Source organism: Cherax quadricarinatus, chromosome 28, assembly GCF_038502225.1.
Source record: "Cherax quadricarinatus isolate ZL_2023a chromosome 28, ASM3850222v1, whole genome shotgun sequence".
Lineage (NCBI taxonomy): Eukaryota > Metazoa > Arthropoda > Malacostraca > Decapoda > Parastacidae > Cherax > Cherax quadricarinatus.
The window spans coordinates 21,051,966-21,060,808 of NC_091319.1; the positions used below are offsets into that span (position 1 = coordinate 21,051,966).

Genomic DNA, 8,843 nt, shown 5'->3' on the forward strand with positions numbered 1-8,843 from the left:
TTCGACCTTGAAGGTGTCCTCACTCGACCTGTAGGGTGTCCTCACTCGACCTTGAGTGTGTCTTCATTCGGCCTTGAGAGTGTACTCACACGACCTTGAATGTGTCCTTACTCGACCTTGTTGGTGTCATAACTCGACCTTAAGGATGTAATCACTCGACCTTGATGGTATTCTCACGACCTTGAGGGTGTCCTCACTCAGCCTTGATGGTGTCCTCACTCGACCTTGAGGGTTTCTTCATTCGAACTTTGAGGGTGTCCTTACTCGACATTGGGGATGTCCTCACTCGACCTTGAGGGTATCCTCACTCGACCTTGAGGGTGTCCTCACTCGACCTCAAGGGTTACCTGGAGGTTACCTGGAGGTTATTCCGGGGATCAACGCCCCCGCGGCCCGGTCCACGACCAGGCCTCCCGATGGATCAGGGCCTGATCAACTAGGCTGTTACTGCTGGCCGCACGCAGTCCGACGTACGAGCCACAGCCCGGCTGATCCGGCACCGACTTTAGGTATCTGTCCAGCTCTCTCTTGAAGGCAGCCAGGGGTTTATTGGCAATTCCCCTAATGCTTGATGGGAGGCTGTTGAACAGTTTTGGGCCCCGGACACTTATGGTGTTTTCTCTTAGTGTACCAATGGCGCCCCTACTTTTTATTGGCGGCATTTTGCATCGCCTGCCCAGTCTTTTACTTTCGTAGGGAGTGATTTCTGTGTGCAGATTTGGGACCATTCCTTCCAAGATTTTCCAAGTGTAGATTATGATATATCTCTCCCTCCTGCGTTCCAACGAGTACAAGTCAAGTGCTTCCAAGCGTTCCCAGTAGTTAAGGTGCTGCGATTTCACCTGCTTTGTATGGAGATGTTAATGTACAGCAGTATTCCAGCCTAGAGAAAACAAGTGATTTGAAAAGGATCATCATGGGCTTGGCATCTCTCGTTTTGAAAGTTCTCATTATCCATCCTATCATTTTCTTTGCACGTGCGATCGTGGCACTGTTGTGATCCTTGAAAGTGAGATCCTCAGACATTACTACTCCCAGGTCCCTTACATTATTTTTTCGCTCTATTGTATGGCCGGAGTCAGTAGTATACTCTGTTCTAGTTATTATCCTCACTCGATCTCAAGGGTGTCCTCACTCGACCTCATGGGTGCCCTCACTCGACCTCAAGGGTGTCCTGACTCTTTCCACTCTTGTGAAGAGCCTGGAGATTACACACTCACAAGAGGCCAAGTGTCTAATGGACATATGTTTATCACAAAATGGTAACTAAGTGACTAATTGCTCTAATAAAACAAAATAGATACTGAGCTACAAATCTGTGATTTCTTCACATACACATGTAAAGAAGATGTATTATATGTTAATGGTGTCTTGCTTCATCGTCCCTGCGTCCTGGCCTCAGACTGAGGATCCAAAACCAGAAGGTAAATGTTACAATTCTAAGAGTTTTTGCTTTACATTTTTCCGCCCAAGCGACTGGTTTATTGTGGACTCCATGTCCATCCTGTGGAGAGTAGCGCAAGAACATATGGATTCAAAGAAGGTCTAGGAACTAGACTCCAAAAAGGTTAACAGGGGTACATCTGGATTTATATCTGACATATCATTTAGGTTATTATACTGCCTCTATTCTAAAAACCACTAAAAATGTAGGTTCTTAAAGATAAGCGTATAGTGAATATAAGCAGAAGTGAGAAAGATTCATCTGTCACAGGAAGAAGAGATAAATTAACATTTAGCAAGATTCCATTTTACCCTAATCTGGCAGTCGTGACTTAACAAATGGTCTATAGTGGAGACATTGTTGAAAGATTAGTTGTGAAGTAGTGGATGATGGGAGTAGATACAAGTACCAGGTGGCAGCTAACATCAATTTAAGAGAATTGTACTATTTTAAAACTGGTGTTTATCGTCCCTTCACTAAATAAAACATTACATTGGCCCGTATGGGGCTCGAACCCACGACATCCGCGTTATTAGCACGGCGCTCTAACCAACTGAGCTAACAGGCCCGTTGAAGTAAACTTAGGTTTAGTTGTTTATATTATATAGTAACTACATACATGTTGCAGTACAATAATAATAATAATAATAATAATAATAATAATAATAATAATAATAATATCTTTATTTCTACAAGTACTTGTACAACGTATACAGTTGTAAATATAACTTATATGTGTTGTAATTTAAACTGAAGTGTTATAAACAGCGGTTAATAATAGCACAGACACACCCACTTCAAGAAGACGGTAGAATTCAAGACAGTAGTCAGGGTACACCTTTTGTGGAGTCCCTCGCACAGGAGCCTTCAGATCCACAATTTTTTTTTTCATCTCGTACTTCGTTAAGCACTAAACCCATGTGGGTCATTCAGTGCAAGTTCTCCGTCTGTTGAGCACTAAACACGCGCGATGCAACTAATAGTCGTCGTGTGTGTGTGTGTGTGTGTGTGTGTGTGTGTGTGTGTGTGTGTCATCAAGGAGAACCAACCTCACAACTCAGTGCCATCAGAGGCTAGTTCAGGAAACTAATGCAAAAAATAAAGAAATTTAATTTAATATTTGGGGATTAGGGCATTACTTCTTACAGGATGAACATGGAGTGTACAATAAACTATCGCTCACAGGATGAACATGGAGTGTACAACAAACTATCGCTCACAGGATGAACATGGAGTGTACAATAAACTATCTCTCAGAGGGTGAACATGGAGTGTACAATAACCTAGTTGCTCAGGTGGTATAAAGTGAGGTAAATGACCACAACATTCTTATATAAAAATAAATGTATATGTTTTGCGACAGTGTTGCTGTGGTCTGTTAGCTCAGAGCGCCGTGCTAATACCGCGTATGTCGTGGGTTCCATCCCCATACAAGCCAAGGTTAGTGCCTTAATTAGTGGCCAGATGCTAAATGCTGAGTCAACAATACCAGTTGCCTATAAGTCTTATAAACTGAGTGAGAGATATATATCTATGTGTATACATTAGTAGTTTACCTTACTGTTTTGCGAGTTAGTGTACCTGATATTAAGTGGAGCCTTAATTTATGACCCTCGTACGGTCGACAGGCCTAGCAAATACATGGTTATGAGAACTGGTTAAGGAGAAAGAAGACCATATACTACATACGTGCTCTAGTGACAGAGACTGCTGTCCTCAGGAAACAAAGGAACAAATTGTAAATGTAGGAAATGAAAAGCATCAGCAGAGGCTGACGTCAGCAGAATTGTCAGCGTACGCGCACCTGGCAAACTTTTAACTGGTAATATTCAGGTCCCTCAACAAAGGGTCCTTCTCTATACGACCCACATCAGGTCCACCATAGAAGATGCAGTACCAGCATGTAGCTATGACCTGAGAAAACATGTCCAGTGAATAGAGAAAGTTTAGAGTCACGATGAAACTACTGTAGTCCCAGAGTCTCAAGGAATCACCTACAAAGAAGTAAAATGGGGTAACAATTAAATCTGGAAAAGAAAAGAGTCAGGAAAGACGTGATTACAAGAGGACTCGATGGGGTAGAAAAAGACAGGCTGCTTGAACTGATGGGACCGTGGACAAGGAAGGAGTAGATGGAAGTTGAAATGCAAATGTGTCTGAGAGTGGTTAGGAAGTGGAGAGAGTTCAATGAGCCAAGTGGCGGAAGTACAGTCCATTCGCAGTTTTAAGGGTAGGTATGATAAGGCCCATGAGGCCAGGAATAATCTCACAGTTCGTGACTTAACTCATGCAGGTATGAATTAAGTCACGAACTGTTGTTATAATGAAACAATGGTCGAAGAAATTATTAAATCTATGTTCTAGCCAAACATTACTCTCTCTCACTATCTCCAGGTGATCTTTTCTCTACCTGGCAGCTAAGAGACACATGCTTCACCTCCATTTTACTAATTTACCTACAAAACAGTGCCATGTACCTTGCTTCTTACGTAGCATGAATTTATGTACGGTGCTGTATGAACATCAATATATATATATATATATATATATATATATATATATATATATATATATATATATATATATATATATATATATATATATAGATAGATATAGATATATTAGAATATATGAATGCATAAATACCCTCAATTAACTCGTCATAAGACGTCACTCGTATATCAGTCTTCATTATATACATACACAATATATAATGTGATGTGATACATTTTGTTTTAATTTGTTATATGAGGTACATACAGTGAAAAAGATATGTGTACGAATAAGATACACAACACAGGAACCACGGAAAATATATCCTCAAGGCAGTTGCTTAGGTGGATTACTAACTCAGGATAAGGATAACCCAACACAGAAATATAACTTGTTTACTCTGTGATCCTTCCTCAGGATGTCACCCACGACACTGGACTTAGGCCAGCTATTTACCAACTCTTAGGTAAACACGCCTAAACTTACCTACTCGCCCAGGTGCTTCCTATGATGACAAAATGTGAACCCTGGCCCGTATGGGGATCGAACCCACGACATCCGCGTTATTAGCACGGCGCTCTAACCAACTGAGCTAACAGGCCGCGTCAGCAACATGTTTAAGTAAGTAAATTTATTCAGGTATAGGTACACATAAAGTTACACCAATTATCACAGCAGCATGTGTGTAGAGTACCTAGGATAACCCAAAGTCAGTGTTTGACTGTATACCTGGAGAGGGTTTCGGGGGTCAACGCCCCCGCGGCCCGGTCGGTGACCAGGCTTCATGTTGGATCAGGGCCTGATCAACCAGGCTGTTACTGTTGGCAGCACGCAACCCGACGTACGAACCACAGCCCGGCGGGTCAGGTACTGACTTTAGGTGCTTGTCCGGTGCCTTCTTGAAGACAGCCAGGGGTCTATTGGTATTCCCCCCTTATGTATGCTTGGAGGCAGTTGATGTTGATCAGTCTTGGGCCCCTGACACTTATTGTGTTGTCTCTTATCGTGCTAGTGGCACCCCTGCTTTTCATTGGGGGGATCTGGCATCGTCTGCCGAGTCTTTTGCTTTCATAGGGAGTGATTTTCGTGTGCAAGTTTGGTACTTTTCCTTATAGGATTTTACAAGTGTATGTAGACATGTATCTATCCTGCAGCGTTCTAGGGAATACAGGTTGAGGAACTTCAGGCGTTCCCAGTAATTGAGGTGTTTTATCGCAGTTATGTGTGCCGTGGTAATCTACATGCACGCAACCGCGTGTTTATCTATCTCTATGTGTGCTCCTGCTCACTGTTGTCTTCACATGAAGTGTAAATTCCAGTGATGTTACTTGTTTTACTAAGCTTTCACATGTATTGCATGGTAATTCACGAAGCAGTAAACCCGTGTGGGTCATTCGGCACAAGGTGTGGCGGAGCTCAAACTTCCGTCTGCTCATCACGGTGCAGTTTGTGACTAGAGAGGTTGTTGATTCTCGTACAAGTGCTGTACTCTCATAATATTCCACATATATTGTCGTACTACTAGTAAGTTGGCCTGTTAGTTCAGTTGGTTAGAGCGCTGTGCTAATAACGCGGATGTCATGGGTTCGATCCCCATACGGGCCGGGAGATATTTCTTAATTGAATTGTTATAAATTAAGTAAATAATATTACAAACTTTGTAATATATATATATATATATATATATATATATATATATATATATATATATATATATATATATATATATATATATATATATATATATATATATATATATATATGCAAGGAATTCGCGAGAGCATGCGAAATATACACAAACACTGATCTCTGGCTGAAGGAGACTCGAACCTTAGGACAAGGTACGCAGTGCTTTTCCAATCTACCCACACTGGACCAATACCTTGGTGTGTAGCATGCGCTACACGTTTTGATCCAAGGCAGCCAGCTTTCAGGGAGAAGACTTACAGCTTTTCATCTCATCCCCTGCATGCATCAGCCTTACTAGAGATGTTCAAATCTCTAGTAAGGCTGATGCATGCAGGGGATGAGATGAAAAGCTGTAAGCCTTCTCCCTGAAAGCTGGTTGCCTTGGATCAAAACGTGTAGCGCATGCTACACGCCAAGGTATTGGTCCAGTGTGGGTAGATTGGTAAAGCACTGCGTACCTTGTCCTAAGGTTCGTAGGTTCGAGTCTCCTTCAGCCAGAGATCAGTGTTTATATATATATATATATATATATATATATATATATATATATATATATATATATCTTACAGTTACTGAATGATGGGAGGCTGTTGAAAAGTCTTGGGACAACGTTTATTGTGTTATCTCAATGCACAAACCATACCACGGGCGGGATTTGAACCCGCGGTCAGAGAGTCTCAAAACTACAATCGTGTCATTACGATTTCGTGAGTCATCTCAATGCACCCCTGCTTTGCAGTAGGGTATTTTGCTCCGTCTGTCCGCCCATTTGTGTTGTTAGCCTGCGGTATATCAGCACGAATTACCACAAGTGTCCACCTCTAATAATTATGTCTATACTTATAACAGCTAGATATATTTAGGTTCCTGAGCGATCCGAGAAAGGTATCCCCTTGTTCCATAGCCCCAGCCTCCTCTACCACAATGCGTGGAGGGTGGTTATAAAATTCCAGTTATGTGTATGCCTATAACAATTATATGCCCACTGATGCCATTGTACGAACTTAGATAAATTAAGAAAATAAGCCTTTTTAAGAACATAAGAAAGAAGGAGCACTGCAGAATGACAACTGGCCCGTACTAGGCAGATCCCAGTCACCTGGGGTTCTGGTGGCCTGGTGGTTAACGCTCTCGCTTCACACGGCGAGGGCCTGGGTTCGATTTCCAGCCAGAGTAGAAACATTGGGCGTGTTTCTTTCCACCTCTTGTCAATGTTCCCCATCAGTAAAATGGGTACCTGGGTGTTAGTCGACTGGTGTGGGTCGCATCCTGGGACACTGACCTAATTTGCCCGACATGCGGAGCATAACAAGGGGCTTTTTATGTAGTAGTATGTCATTGTTGTCAGCTAGGACTGTATACCATGTACATGTACTTGTAGTAAATAAAGATATTATTATTATTATTATTACCTACTGTCGCAAGCTACTGGCCGAAGCCAGTCAGTTTCAAGTCACATCCACTTAAGACGGATGGAGCCCCACATCAGACCCACTAGCGCAAGCCAACCAGGTCTAGCTCACATCCACCCAAACCCACTCATGTATTTGTCTAACCTATTTTTAAAACTACACAAGGTTTTAGCTTCAATGACGGTACTTGGGAGTTTATTCCACTTATCCGCACCTCTGTTGCCATACCAGTGCTTACCTAGTCAACTTCAAAACATCTAGGTATCTCTACATCACAGATTACCAGAAGAAAACTTCAACTATGTTAGTATATCTTACCCGCCAAGGAAGCTTCCTTGATACAAGTCAGAGCTCTTCATGCAAAGGAATTAATTGTACTTGTCCTCTCCTTTCTTGGATTGAACCTGATTACTTTCTGTTATATTGGCGCTGTTTGACCACTACTTGCCTATCTCTTCCTTAAGAAGTAATTCATTATTATTATTATTATTATATTGTAGTATTATACCTGGAAAGAGTTTCGGGGGTCAACGGCCCCGCGGCCCGGTATGTGACCAGGCTTATATGATTATTATTTTGATTACTATTGTAGTCGCCCGATCAGTTCAACAAAAAAATAAAAAATCTGGCCCGTATGGGGATCGAACCCATGACCTCCGCGTTATTAGCACGGCGCTCTAACCAACTGAGCTAACAGGCCTTACGTATTTTATTTTATGTAAACTCTTATAAGAGTACATTCTAGGTGACGCACACCACTACGAGGAAGTGAAGTGTCAATACACAAGATAAATTTTATCTTAAGTAAATATTGACCAAGGATTTTTACAAACTTGTTTTTAGTTTATAAAGTGGTGATAAATAATGTAGTAACTTAACTTTGGCTTAAGATAAGATTTATTGGTGACCCTACAGATGTAAACAACTATAGGCCAATATCAAACTTACCATTGCTATCTAAAATCTTCGAGAAACTCGTGCACAGGAGACTATATTCATTTATAACGTCACAAAACATACTCAATCCCTGCCAATTTGGATTCAGGAAAAATAAAGCACTAATAATGCAATTATAAAAATGCTAGACCTGCTTTACACTGCATTGGAACATAAGGAATATCCGCTAGGAATTTTTATTGACCTAAGAAAAGCGTTTGACACAGTTGAACACGGCATCCTACTCCACAAACTCGACCATTATGGTATAAGAGGTCATGCGCTTGCATATTTCAAATCCTACCTTTCTAATAGGTATCAGTATGTCACTATTAAAGAAACAGCCTCATCAATACGACCACTTGATACTGGAGTTCCGCAGGGAAGTGTCCTTGGACCCCTGCTCTTCCTCATTTACATCAGTGATCTTCCAAACATATCCCAACACCTGAAACTCATTCTCTTTGCTGACGACACGACTTATGTCATCTCCTACCCTAATCTTGCCACCCTCAACACCATTGTTAACGAGGAGCTGCTCAAAATATCGACTTGGATGACAACCAATAAACTTACACTTAACACTGACAAAACCTACTATATTTTGTTTGGTAGCAGAGCAGGTGTTGCGCAACTTAACATTAAGATCGACAACACTCTAATTGCTAGACATAATGAGAGCAAATTCCTTGGCCTATACCTCGACAAAAACCTAAATTTCAGCACCCATATCCAACACATAACAAAAAATGTATCCAAAACGGTGGGGATCCTCTCTAAGATACGATACTACGTGCCGCAAACTGCCCTTCTCACACTATACCATTCACTTACATATCCATACCTCACCTATGCTATCTGTGCTTGGG

At 41.5% G+C, this 8,843-nt stretch overlaps 4 non-coding genes across 4 annotated transcripts; 1 reads left to right on the forward strand and 3 right to left on the reverse strand.

Moving 5' to 3' along the window:
* Positions 1-1,938: 1,938 nt before the first annotated feature.
* TRNAI-AAU (transfer RNA isoleucine (anticodon AAU)) lies at positions 1,939-2,012 on the reverse strand. The gene has a single exon. It is a non-coding gene; the product is annotated as a tRNA-Ile (tRNA).
* A 2,453-nt stretch (positions 2,013-4,465) lies between these two features.
* TRNAI-AAU (transfer RNA isoleucine (anticodon AAU)) lies at positions 4,466-4,539 on the reverse strand. Its single transcript has one exon. It is a non-coding gene; the product is annotated as a tRNA-Ile (tRNA).
* Positions 4,540-5,468: 929 nt separating this feature from the next.
* On the forward strand, positions 5,469-5,542 carry TRNAI-AAU (transfer RNA isoleucine (anticodon AAU)). Its single transcript has one exon. It is a non-coding gene; the product is annotated as a tRNA-Ile (tRNA).
* Positions 5,543-7,664: 2,122 nt separating this feature from the next.
* Positions 7,665-7,738, reverse strand: TRNAI-AAU (transfer RNA isoleucine (anticodon AAU)). The gene has a single exon. It is a non-coding gene; the product is annotated as a tRNA-Ile (tRNA).
* Positions 7,739-8,843: the final 1,105 nt, after the last annotated feature.